The sequence below is a fragment of the Anguilla rostrata genome, chromosome 7, assembly GCF_018555375.3.
Source record: "Anguilla rostrata isolate EN2019 chromosome 7, ASM1855537v3, whole genome shotgun sequence".
Lineage (NCBI taxonomy): Eukaryota > Metazoa > Chordata > Actinopteri > Anguilliformes > Anguillidae > Anguilla > Anguilla rostrata.
In genome coordinates, this window is record NC_057939.1 from 22,524,784 (window position 1) to 22,539,070 (window position 14,287).

Consider the following 14,287-nt stretch of genomic DNA (forward strand, 5'->3'; position numbering starts at 1 on the left):
GAGCATATTAGTATATCATTCCTATTTTCCAAAATGTTTTAGCAGTTGTTTGTTATGGCAACTTGTCTGATGTGACTAGGCCTGGACTGGAAGATTTATCGCTGACCGTTCTGATGGTAACCATATGAAAAGTGATATGCTGGTTTTGAAGGCGGAGTTTGCAGCAGGGGGTGTGGTTTGGGGCCCAACAGGGGGTAACCCTCAGTGAAAAAGAACGCTGTTGTTTTGTCAAACATCTGCAGCCACCGCGGCAACTTGCCGTCTGCCTGGTCCAAGCACCCGTCAGGGAAGATCAGTGAAGATCAGCCCCGACTTGAACATCTGCAGGACTTCCCCTGGATGCGGTGGACTGGACGCCTTGCTGGGAGGATTCGTGTGCGTCAGCGTGCTTTCCCAGCATCCCAGAGCATCCATGGAATTGGCCAAACTCAGATGACACGTGGGGAAATAGATCCATCTGTCCTACCGTTCTACAGACCCCAAGCAGGAAGAGTTTCAAAGCTCCTGGCCTGTGAACCAGCAGTCTGCCAGCAGCCAGGAGAACAGAGGACTGAAACAGAAAGGAGAGCAGGAAGACAGAAGTAGGATAAAAGAGGAGTGTATCACAAGGGAGACACTGAGAAAGAATGCAGTATAGCTGGAGAGGTAGAGAGGAACAAGAATAAAGAGAGGAGATTGGTGGTAACATGAATACATGAGTATGAAGCCTTTATGGTGTAAGATCACGAATATGTGATTAGAATGTTCTTGACTGGACATTCTGATAGTGATTTAACAAATACTGCTAGTAATTGAAAGCAATGAAGTTCCTACTCTTCAAAGGGTTAAATAAATTGGGTTTGAATAAGAGTTTTGAGGAGTAGAAAAAACAATATGGAAAATGGGAGATTGTAAATGTGTATGACATGAAGCTGGGTAGAGGTATGTACATTAGCAAAGAAGATTGACAGGAGAGAAGGTTAGCGTAGCCAAGCGGAGAGGTGGACCGGAGACAGAAGAGCGGAGAGGAGAGAGATGATTAATGGTGAAGGGAAGGCTGAGGAAATGGCTGCGCGCAGAACCGAGCGGGGCCTCAGGATGTGGCTATCCCAGTCTCTGAAGCCCACCAGAGTGAAAACAAACAGATATTCGGCGGGGCGAGGTCTAACTGCCAGCCGAAACCTCCACTCAGCAACTGGGGCGGGGCACGGGGGGTGGGGGGTGGGATGCACTGCAGTCCCAGAGCAAACGATGTAGGCCTGACCACAAAGGCCCGCTTCAAACCAGAAATAGAGCTTTTATAAAACACACACAATTATGAAATCCACAGTGCAAAACCCCAACAAAGATGACAACAATGTTGTCAGTCTAATATGAACAAAGTCACATGTGATTCGATATTTGGCAAGGGACGGCTAAGTAACTGCCATCATAGCCTTTGCGGACAAATGGAATTATTCTACTTCCTCCTGAGGTACTTGTTTCTGAAAATTGTTACCTTTTCCCTGAGACTTTTCCTGCGACTGTCCTTAATTAAATAATCAGTCCATGTTTTTACTCCAGTCCATTTCACAAGCTATTTCCCCTTTTCCTCAAACAAAATTTTTTTGGTTTTCAAAACTCCCACAAAATTCCCACAGCATTCTCAGACTGTACGTTTGTTCAAGTTTCTGGGTGTCACAGGAAATATTTCTGGAATGGCTATAGAATGTTTTTCAGTTGGATGGTCATTCATGTTAACTTTATCAACAATATTATCAATTTTAGAAAATAAAGTCTGCATTTTAAACACTCTGGTTCAGGAAATTCTTCAAATGCATTTGACACACATCCTCTAGTCTATGATGCTTTTTCATGACTAAATAATAAGCATCAAGGATGTCCTCAGTGATCTTATGCAGTATTCACATTTACTTTATTTACTTTACTTCATACCCAAGCTGAAAAAAATGTCCCACATGATAGGAGAGGTCAATAATTTAATATAAGGACTGTGTTTGATTTTGGGAAGGAACCCCAGATTTTCATCAGTCCAATAGGAGAGATTGGAGAGGGGCGTGCGAGAGCCTGCTGTTCCCCCATGAGGACGCGAGCGTGTGTTAGACAGATGGTCAGTCTGTGGGCAGGCTCAACCCGTGGTCCTCCTCCTTCCCTGCATTCCTCTCTCTCTCCCTCACTCCTGCTCTCTGCCCTACATCTGTAATTATACAGGAAAATAAACAGTAATTCAAGGAGCCACATCAGTCAACAACAAAGAGGGCGACAAAGGCATTTCTCCATGGTTTGAGGTTGAAAACGTTCAAAAGAATTCAATAATAAAACCCATGCATTCTGACAAGGCCGCTTTTCCTTTTTTCTTCTTCTTTTTTCCAAAGATATAGCAAGCCGTTTATTTCACAAAATGTTGAACAGAGTTCAAACTGACACCACATTTTTCAAAAGGCTTCATTTCACCGACAGTGGTATTTGGAATGGTTTCCGTGTGAAGGTGATATCGAAAGGAAGTATCTCAAACAGGCTTGGGTCTGGCCCATGATTTCATTCGTCTATCATGGCTTCATTTGCTATGACCTCACAGTGACCTGTGATGTCACACGGCCTCCATTTTCCTTCCATGAACTTCAGAGTGAATCACTACCACAAATTCAGTGGGAGCAGTACAACATTTGTATAACAGCTTTGAGCTCCAAGCCACAATTTTGTCTCTTGCTTATGTTTACTGCTTGCGAAACTGAAGTTCTCATGAGCAGTCTAAGGTATATTTCGCATTCTGTTTGGTCCAATACTCATTGAAAACTCTCACGCATATTTTCAGATGTTGGCATGGCCATATCCTTATTACATATAATTTATTTGTTTCTGAAATAAACCAAATTAATTCTTGGTCTGCCTATGTCTTCTGTTTTTTCTTGTTCTTTGTACTCGTTCCAATAATAATAATAATAATAATAATAATAATAATAATAATGAATTAATGACAAGGTACAAGTTCACCTTGTAGCAAAAATTTGACATAATACTCTAAGACAACAGTACAAGCCCTAGCTATCGGCTTCGACATTCAAGTTTCTATTCACCAAAGACCCATTCACTATAGCCTGAAGGTAGGTCTGGAATTTCTGTGATTGCAAATATTTAACCATGTTCACGTTCAATGAGTCGAAGTAGTGAAGTGCGTCAATGAGATCTTGGAAGGGCTCCTGTGCTGTTTATATTTGGCAGTTTCAGAAACAAGTAGCACAGTCATGCTGGTTTTAATTCTATTAACTAAAGAACAAACCAATTCTGATTAATTGTGTGCTTAAAACTATACTGTGGCTAGACTGCATTTATTACAGTAATCTCATATTTACCTCCTGCTTTTTTCTCACAACTATTTTTGCTCTTTGACATGGTAAATATCAGCAGATGTGAGTTCTCTGACTGGCCGTTAGCACAACTTCAAGGCCCTTAATTGGATCATTAATCTTTTGTAAATGTTACAAAATAAAAACCTGGAGGCTCTCTCCCTGCCATTAATCATGGGCGTCAGTGGGAGAATTGTTTTCACATGTAGAGGAGCGCATCCATGCAATCTCTCCGGTGATGGAGATCCCCATCAAATATCCTTCCACCATAGAGTAAGTCTTCTGCTATTTCCTTCAATGTATTCTAAACCAGATTTCTCCTCATTCTCTCTCTCTCTCTCTCTCTCTCTCTCTCATATCATAAGCATGACTTACAGTATATGGTATCAACATTAAGGTAATGCTTTGCATATTAAGTTAAAAATACTGTCGGGTAACAACCATCACTGCGGAATATTAATAACAAGAAGCCAAGACACTGTGGGGGAAAATGAGAGGGTTTACAAAATGGTAATCTCTCTGACCTAGGAGTGACCTGACTTCTGTGTAAAGTTTGCCTTGGGATTGCTTGTCATGTGATTAAATTCCTGTCTTTCTATTGGCTTCTGATAAAGCTGTGTCTAAAGAATCAATGCAGCCACTGTGCTGCAATATTAGCCTGTGACTGAGGAAATGAATGAGGGTTAAAACAGAAATAAATCTAGCTAACCACATTTACATGGTCCCCCCAGGTAGCAGGAGACAAATTCTACTAATCCAGTGTCCAGAGAGACGGAGAGAGAAAGCAAGAACAAGTGATAGAGTAAGAGACACAAAGAGAGAAATAGATTTATAGACAGAGAGAGACAGAGAGGAGACAATGAGAGATACAGAGCTAGAGCAAAAGAAACCAAAAGCCCCACAAACATAAAAATAAGCGGTGCCCCCCCCACCAAAAAAAAAGTTAATGAATGAATAATGAATATAAAAAATATAACCTACAAAAAAACAAATAACCCACTAATGACATAAAGCAAGAAAGAAAGATAGAGAGAGATCCAGTGAGAGAGAGAGATGGGTGAAACATGTTTGCGGTAAGGGCGTATTAAAGTAGCTGTGAGATGAGCTGGCAGGCAAACAGAGGTGCCTGCATGGCACAGCCTTTGAAGCAGAGGGAATGGCGATGTTAGGCGGGGGTGTTGGACCCTTACCTCTGACAGCCAGAGCCGCAGGGGTGGGGAGGCTGACAGCGGGGCTCTTCCAGGCAGCCCTGCCAGGTTCCCCTACCCTGTGCACCCTCCCCAGCAGACTGTGGGCTGCCATCGTTCCAAAACCGCAGTGCAGTTCTCTCATATTTGATGGTCAGCCTCAGAAGCATTACAGCAGCCTGCTGCTATCCAGCTATGATAGAGAACAAGAAACACCAAAAGAAAAGAATACAGTACAAGCAATACATACTGATAGTTTTCTCAAATATAATCCATTCATTACAATATACAAGAGTTTATACTTTTGATTTTATCGTTTAAAAACACATTTATCACTGTAAGTGTGTAGCTATTGCTTTTACTCATAAAGGAACACAAGAGACCCAGTTTGACCTTCTCCTTTGAAGGTCAATGAAAATCAGCTACCATCTAATCACAAGCACTTTTCTGGTCCAGCCACTTCTTCAGTTGAAGGAACTGTTGGAATCTACGTTTGGGGATTTACAGACACTGGTAAACGTGTGTCAAAATATGGATACTCAAACAGTCCGACACCAAACCCAGAACAGAAGCAGCAGTCATTTAATCCATCATGACGAGGGGGAAAAAATAAGTGACACGTTTTCCAATGGAGATTTGATCTCAGATATGAGATCCAGAAAGGCATTTTGCCCCTGCATCTGAGACTGACAGCTTAATGACCCACTGGGAGGTAAACACTGAGAGCTCAGCGACCATACCCGGCTACTGTGCTGCTATACGACTCTCTCAATGTTGCACTTGGACGGCGTCCATCACAGAGTCCCGCCCTTTCCTGTAACAATGCGAAACAGAAGGGAGGGATGTAGTTGGATGCAGCTGTTGCGCGACTGCTCTTCGTGTCCTTGGCATAAACGCTAACAGTGTGAGGGTCTCAAAGCCCCTTATCAAACAGTGCAGCGGACGCCCAATGCTTGTTAACAGTACACTCTGGGATCCTTGTCTCTGGGTTTCCTACAGTACTGGCATTGACTAGTGGTGAGGAGAGGGAGATTAGGACCTGGCTGATTTTCAGCAGACATTCCTGTATGTTCAGTAATGTGATCTAGCTCACAGCTTGTGTCATGTGTGATGGCAAAAGAGGGTTGGTGAAACACATGAGCTGTCTCACTTCACACATACCTGTGAAATTCTTTTTTTTAAGCTTTGATTATTATTATTATTGTTGTTATTATATCTATATATATATATATATATATATATATATATATATATATATATATGGTAGTGCCTCATTTCACACAACTGCACTTTGCATATGCAAATTATCAGGCTACTTACAAGCTCCCTCCCCTTCCCCTGACAGTTGAGCACAAGTAGGTCAAAGGTTACAGAAAGGGGAAACCAAGGGGGGTTTTTGGGACACTTGGGCACACCGTTGGTAAAAATTTTTTTTTTTTTTTAAAACACATCAAATTTAGCTGCTTAGGTCAAACAATTCCAATTTTTTTCCTGGTGTTGCAGACATCCTGTGGTAAGATTGGGGAAAAAAATTCTTGTTTCATATTAGAAGTATGTGCAATCATTACAAAATAAAGAAACTACGTCTTGTATGTTAACACTTGTTGGATACAGGGATTTCATCATTTTAGTACAAATGTGCTCTTTATTTCAAGCTTTGAACCATGTCTGTACTGTATACAGTACACACCTATCCTTTGAGCCAATCCCTCTTCTTAAAAAGAAAGGAACCACAGTTGGGGGCAATATCTATTTTCAGTCAGTCTATATTCAGGAAACAATGTGAACTCCAATTTATGTACTGCAGAATGTTCAGTGGGATATTATTTTAATTAATGAATTGAATTTCAATTAATTGTCTGAACTGAATAAAAATGGAATTGACCCCAAACTCGGAAAGGAACTGGAGAGTGGAGGGGAAAAAAGAGAATAGAGACATTCAGGGAGACAGAGAATGATGCAAAGACCAAACAGGATTGAAGTGGGCTTGGAAGCTCTTCCTAGGCCTTGGCGAATGTGAGCAGTGAGTTTGGGGTTAAAGGATCACCCACACCACACAGTGGGATGGGAGAAAAAGGCCAAGACCGCCCTCCCCAAAACCCAGACACCCCAACCCCCTCCTCCCTATAGAAGCCGCCCTTGGCCCTCCAGTGATATACGATCTCTCACAAATTCTCTGTTGATCTTGGGTTCAGCCTGCTTCTCTGAGCCGGGTGTTCAATCCAGTAACCTCAGGCTGCTGAGCTACTGTATTCTACCGCACTGATTGATGGCTGCATTTGCGTTGTCAAGGTCATTACGGTTTTTGAGGGAGTGGTTTCTCTCTTTTTAGTCCTCATGTGATTTTTTGGAGAACGTCCACATCTCTGGGCGTGTTTTCTGATGCCATAGTTTAGTGTAGGATAATGACCTTATGAACACAGCATACAAGGGACTCCCCTCTCATGTTTGTTTTTTTTTTTATTCCTGAAAAAAAAGCTCATAAAATATGATGATGTGGAAATAAGAAAAGCAACCTACCTCATGTTTGCTGTTTTTGGTTACCATGGCGGCAAATCTCAGAATACATTCAGATTCAAAGAAAACAGTTTTATCTCATAGCCAATAGCTGCTTAAATCAAAATCATCTGTAGTATTAAATCACCTAATAATGAAACCAACGTCTTGGCCTGGTTCGTAGGCATGCCAGAGTGTTATTTTGGGTTTCTGTCATCGAGTCTCCCCACAGAATGTTTGGAAACTAAACAAGAGGGCAGCACGACCATAATGAAGCCAATGAACTCAAAGTAATGCTGCACTGCAACGGGTAACATTGCCCAAGCAGGTACTTTGCAGGTTTATTCATTAGTACAATTATTATCATTATTATTTCGGTTTCTGCTCACAGGTCATGATAATCTGATGGTGTTTATTACAATTTAATGGTTATATTTGGATTAATAACTTGAAAGCAATATTAAGAAGGCAATCAATTGTCACTTATGGCAAATATAACTACAATTTGAATCCAGTTTCTTGGACCTTTAAAGATACAATGCACATTTGATTGTGCCGTATTGTGAAAAACAGTTGAAGTGCTTTTTTTGTCTCATTGTTCTAGGATAGAAAAATGACTGATACAAAGGTGATGAATGCAACGACACCACTGTAGCTACAATAGAGCCAGGGTGTTTCAAAATAGTCACCAGCTTTGTATTAAGTTAGCTTACAAGTTAATGGGTTAGCTAGCTATCTAAGAGTCCAACAGACAGGCTTAATTGGACCTGTTCATTTGTCACTTAACTGGTTCTGAACAGAATCCAATCCAGAATAAATTCATTGAATGCTTGAATTTGCATGGAATGAGGGAGAGCAAATTGCACACAGAGGACTGCAGTGGTGTATCTACATTTCTTCTGACATGTGACTGAATGACACAACATGAATAATGGATTTTAACATATTTTCTTGCAGTACAGTTCAGTCACATTTTTCTGAGTGAAATTTTGCGCTGAATTTTAGGGGCTGGCAAGGTGGGGTAGCAATTGGGGTGGCAAGCCCTGTGGAGGGGGTGGCCCACCATGTAGATCCACCCCTCTGGTACATCATCACTATCAATCATTAAATTAGAGTCATCATCAAAGTCTCTTGAGATGGGATGAAAGATTATTGAAGTTATTATTTTTTCACAAGTTACAAAGGAGAAGCCGAGCATTATACTATGTATTTTATTCTTACTAGATTGTTTATCTTCTAAAATGACCTAATTGCCTTTCCATTATTGTCTAAGTGTGAATCTTCTGGATACTGGGTGATTAACAGGGGTGGATGTCTGAGATTGAGGGAATTATTCAGAAAAACTATTTATTTCTTGGGTGGTTTAGTCTATTTGATACTTCTATTCTGTTCTATTTTATTCTATTCTATGCCTTTCATTTAAAAAAACTACTGGCATGCAATAGAAAAAGGATACAGTGAGCCAAAAAAGTAATTTGCTTCTAAAGATGCAATTTGGTGCTTCAGTACAACTAAAAACAAAGTGTCGCTGTTGCCTTTAGCAATGTCTCAACTGTGACTTTGGGTCTTTAGGAACAAACGTATTTTGAAATGGGCAGTACTGTATGTTGATGGATTTCCCCTGACTGGATTGGCTGCCTAGGAAGGAGACAGAGGGAGGGGCAGGGCTGTCGCCGTGGTAGTGTGAACATGAAAGGATTGGGTGCAGAGGGAGGCCGGGGGTGCCCAGGACCCAGCAGACCTGTCAAACAGGACTGTGGTCCACGCACACGTGTGTGTGTGTGTGTGTGTGTGTGTGTCTGTGTGTCTGTGTATGATGGAAACTTCTGAGTTTATTACTACCTTTCTGAGCCACTTCTTGGTGTCTCGCCAGGGAAAAGAAGGGGAGCAAATTGCAGTCAACTTTTTGAGCAGGACGTCTGGGTGCCTCAAAAGAGGAATAACCAGAGTGTGCCAACAGAGGAGAAAAAAAGAGAGAAAAATTAAAAATGAAATGAGAAATGGCCCAGAGTGGATCCAGAGGTGGCTGGCGCAGTGAGGGTAGAGAGAGAGAGAGAGAGAGAGAGAGAGAGAAGCAGAGAGATTTCTCTGTCTGTGGTCCATGTTCTAATCAAGGCCAATTCCACTGTCATTTTTCAGTCAGAACAGATGGGATCGATGCCCTTGAATTCACCTCCCTTGCGCAACAGCCCTCTTGCACATGAGCTGGTTTGTGTTTACGGAGGGGGGCTGAAACAGTTACATGTATCAAAGGCTTGGCCTGAAAAAGAGCGGGGCAGCATGATTGCGATGTGCATGCCAGCACTGTCGGCAGCTTCTCTGCTTTGGATCAGTGGGAGGAGCCACAGAACACACCGGGATGCTTTAAACCCCATTTCATAACAGCAGCTCTGGGACGTCGTACTGTGGGGTTGATGGATATTAAGTTATGGTCATTCAGTTATGATAATCCCAAAGGACATGATATTGACAAGAAAGCAACAGGTTTAATGAGGTACATTCGCCACAGTCCACAGGGATTTCCGCATCACATCTCCACTGGATTCTCTTTGGACATGATACTGAGTAGGCTCGGTCAGGTTGGATGGTATTTCACTGATATTTTAACATTTTACATTGTGGTTGGAGCCCACTACATAAAACACAACATAAGCAGAAGATCTTGTAACTTCTGCAAATTATCTTTGCAGAAGTAAACCAAATTCCAGACATCACAGCCAGTGCTGATGTCAGACCTTGTGTGGATCCAACTTTGCTCTTGATTAATTGATTAATTGATTGGGTTTATTTGATAAAATAAACTACAATAAACAGATGGATATGGTACGTCATCTGTCAGGATATTGCAATTAAGTCACATGACTTATTTCCATTGCAGTCCTGGAGACTTGGCCAGGAGGCGGACAGGAAGAGGGTGTAGCATGAAAGCTACTCATTGCATCCAATCTCAAGAGATATCTAGGACATGTTGCAGGTACAGGGGCTTCCATTCCAGTATTGTCAAGTCAGAATATGAAGCCTAAAGCATCTTTCTGGATTGGCTGAAGAGCATTTGGAGCCACAGGCTATATAGCAGAACAAAAATGTTTTTGTCATCACCAAAAATTGGCAATGCTGCATATTTGAGTCAGTCAGTCAGAACTTGTCAGAAGCTGCTGTTATGTATGAATTTGGTTTGCCAATCTGGTTGATGAGATGTTTTTAGTGGCCCCTTAGGAGGAAGTTGTTGATGAGATGTTGCTGTGATTTGTGAGTTTGATCTGTCAGTTTTGTTGGTGGGATTTTGCAATGTGATTGTGGTCAGGATTTTTGGTCAGTGACACATTGTGAATCTGGAATGTAGATTCAGGGGAGGAGGCACAGCTATGTGACATGAATCAGTCAGTTTGGCTGATGTGATGCTGTGATTCCATGTTGGTAGTCATAAGTTTTGGTTGGTGAGGGGTTGTGACGATGCGGATGTGTGATTTGTCAACTCAATTCTGTGGGGTAGTCAGGTTAGTAAGCCTAATTGAGCAAATGACCACAGAAAACATTCTGTCCCCATATATTCTAGCAAATTCTCAAGTAATCAGCATCAGGCAATCCAGAAAGTCCATGTGTATGTATGTGTGTGTGTGTGTGTGGTGGGTTGGCGGTGGTTCAATGGTTGTTTCCTTCAAAGTTCTCACAGGAATGCATGCCTCTCAGGTCAAAGTCCTCCCCTGGAGGAGATCCAGTTACCCTTTGCCTACAGAATCAAAATTAAACATATTTTTAAAGAACACATTGGAAATGAAAAGCGTGGCCATGTCTCTAATCCTTCCACTGATGCTAGGATCTTTTCATTTCCCTCTTCCAAGCCTTTTCCGACCAGTGTTCATTGCACATGCCATTTGAAAAACCTTAGTTACACCACCATCACAGAGGCTACATACAGCCTGCCTCCATTCTCACTACACTGCATAACACAATCATAACACAGTCAATAATGCATAACGTAGTTATAATACATTACATAATCATAACACAGTTATAATGCGTAACACAGTAATAAAACCTAACATAGTCAAAGCACAGTCATAATTCATAGCGCAGTCATAATGCAGTCCTAATGCATAACACAGTCATAATGCTTGACACAGAGCACTCAAAGATCTGTGAATTTGAAAGGGAATGGCAGACAGTGCCATACAGTAACACAGTGGCACAATTGCATCATGTTTACCAACTATACGAACTTCATATTCCATGCTTAGGCTAGAGTACAGTTGCTTTTCAAGACTGATCATGGTCATTCATACAGATCGTATAACTCCTTATGACTGCATTGTTCTGCCACAATGTATTGCATCTACTATAATGAGCGTTCTTGTCAGTAAGGCAGACACACCATTTTAAGTCATAGTCATTAATTCTGGTAGGTCATGCCCCTCATTTTCTGAAGTTCATTATCTGAAGTTTGTTTGGTTTGCCACAACAACAGCATACTTATGGAAATCAGCTGCTATGGTAACTCTCCTGCCCATCTGGACTTGGGCAATTACATCAGCACACGGCCATGTCACAGAAAGGCAGGCATTGAATTTTTGAGTAGAAGCTAGCAGTTTTCTTGTTGCGTGACCTTTTAAAAGAGGTGTTACTAACAGCTGGGCATTGCTGGGTGCTGATTCTCTACGTTTTGTTTGTTTGAACAATTATGGCGGGCACTTGCGTTGAACCGTGACCGTGAATTTAATGGCAGTGCCCGTCGACTAACGGGGGCCAAGATTGTGAGTTCTTCCTGTGAACGTGAACCTGAGACCTCTGCTTATTTTTCACTGTTGCACAAACTGTACATTTCACAAAAAATATTTCCACTGCTTCCAGCCAGTGAAAATAACTTTCCAACGTATGTTTTCAAAATGTCTAGTTTTTCTAAATATCACAAGGCCCACTAAAAGTGGAGCAGTTGTGTTTGATTCTCTGGATCCAATTTCCTACCCTGACTTCAATTCCCAGTGTTGAATCATAATTTATGCTTAAATTATACTACCGAGCTTCTTTTTTTTTGCAAAGGATTGGGGATTTCAACAAAGACGACATTCAAACTGTGCCATGTATTGTATAGCTGATGGGTAAATACAGTCACTGATCGTGGAAAACGTGTAAAAGGGTGGGGTGGGAAATACAGTCGCTTATTAAGTTCTGATAAAGAAGGAAACAGCCAAGCCCTCGTAAAGTGAGTTTGCGTGGCTGGTTGATCTGTCCCAGTATGGGACTGGGTCTGTAGAGACAGCTTTCAGACTCGATCCCTGCTCGCATTTGGCTTGTCTAGCCGCACACTGTCGTACAAGAGGAGATGCAAGGCTGCCAAAAGAAGGGAACAAAGAAAACATTATAAAGACGTGGCTAAGACGACTCTGCCTGCAAACAACCACAACAGCAGAGGTTACAAAAATTTGGAAGTGAAGTTTTTTTTGTCTTCCAGCAGAAAAAATACTGAAAAATCCATATTATTATAAAGAATAAAAAGATGATGATGACAAAGATGATGGCAGGGATCATGATGACAATGATTAAAGGTATGTGTGAACAAGCTAAGCTACCTATACCTGAAGAGGTGTACAGTAAAGCTCTTGTTTTAGCCCAGCACTGATTCCACAAATCAATTAATCATGATTTACAGTTGAGATCTTCAACAATTTAATCAGTCGTTTTTGTGCTGGTCCCTAACAAAAAGCTTACATTCACTCTGGACCCTCTTGGATAAGACTGGGCATCCATGCTGTATCTATGTCACGTTCATCAGAATTTCACTGAGGTGGAAAGTAACATGGGGCCAGCAGCTCCACATTCGTTACGCCTGAGAGCAGGGGTGGGGGACCAGTAATGGTGGGGGTTGCGGTGTGGGACCAATTGTGGTGGGGGACCAGTTGTGGTGAGGGACCAGTTAAGGTGGGGGACTAGTTGTGGCGGAGCAGAGTAAATCGCCCTGGGCTGAGGCTGGCTGTTAATGTCGAGGGCGGAGAGTCTGGTCTCCAGGAAGGCGTCACCGTGAGTCTGGGTCACAGGAGCGGAGCCTCACGTCCAAGCAGACGCCACGCCCGAGGGGCTGTGGGGCAGACGGAAACGGTACTCCTCCCGTACCGTACACCTGACGGGGGATCTCTCCGGCCTCCGCACCTCGACGCCACCTTCCGACGGCCGCTCCCAGAATCCCCATTAAAGCAGACAGAGACGCCTCTCCAGGAAGCCGCCACCCCGTGAGCTCCCCGCCAGTGTTCAGTATTTATTTGTCCGTGAGGTTTGTGTAAATACAGTTCCTTTAAGCCCAGAGACTGGTTTCACACCTGGTTTCAATGTGTGAACCCTGCTCAGATTAATGAGAGCGTTTATCCTTTCATTTCTCCTTTATGAACACACCTCCTCTCTCCCGGCTCGTTAAAACTGTCCCCTTCTCTTACGGGCTTGATAGCTTTCCCATGCCTTCACCTGGCTTTTAACAGCCTCTCTAATGGAGCTCAGAGCGTGCGGAGGCCGCCGCTACAAATGTTTGGTTTCAGGCCATGCGCTTGAACTGGAGGGGGCGGGGCGGTGGTTAACGGTCCATTCAGAGCAGTCACGTGACCCCAGTGGGGGGTTTCGATGTGGGAGGAGGGGGGGCTAGTTTGGGGTCAAAAGAGCTAGTGGTGTGCTGTGTACCTATATCTGTATTATGGGATTCTAGTGGGTTTAAGTGCTATAGAAAGCTGCTGATGTCACACAGGGGCGGTAAATGTGTTTGCTGCGATTCAGCCCAAAAGGATTTGGAGTATAGTGCATGATGGTGCTAGATCATTTCCATTATTGTCGCTCGCCAAATCCGATTCTGAACGCCATCCGTTTTTTCTGTTCCACTAATGTGTATGGGCTGAAAATGGTTGCGCCCTGCACACACCACTCCAAATATGTTTAATTAACAGTATCATTCCACACCAGCATCCTGGAGGACATTCTGAATCTTGCCTATATTTAGACGATACGAGCGATACCAATTTTACCCGTGTGTCCAGTACAAAAATATTGCAGAATATCTACAGTATGGGCTACATGCTAACAGTGCTACCTCTATGAATGGCTGCAGACAGAAGCAGCTTTAGCTTTGCTGATTAGTTATGAAATTACGCCTTCCAGTGTCTCTAAGAGCTGAGTTATTTACACTTGCATCGTGCATGTTTAAAACAAGTAAAAAGAAAAACATAAAAACAAGTAATATCAAACGAGATATTTGTTTTGGAGGCAGCTAAATTCAGAACTACAGTTGAAAAATAACCATGT

The 14,287-nt window shown here is 42.5% G+C and overlaps 1 long non-coding RNA gene across 5 annotated transcripts in view; it reads right to left on the reverse strand.

Moving 5' to 3' along the window:
* Positions 1–1,260: 1,260 nt before the first annotated feature.
* LOC135259406 (uncharacterized) overlaps positions 1,261–14,287 on the reverse strand; it is a 30,173-nt gene continuing 17,146 nt past the window's right edge. For 3 of the 5 annotated variants that reach the window (XR_010331268.1, XR_010331267.1, XR_010331269.1), the window contains 3 exons: positions 5,254–5,327; positions 4,517–4,706; positions 1,261–2,176 (listed from right to left, as the gene is read on the reverse strand). This is a non-coding gene — a long non-coding RNA (uncharacterized LOC135259406). The remainder of the gene's footprint in view (positions 2,177–4,516; positions 4,707–5,253; positions 5,328–14,287) is intronic. The other 2 variants (XR_010331270.1, XR_010331271.1) reach the window with 1 other exon arrangement.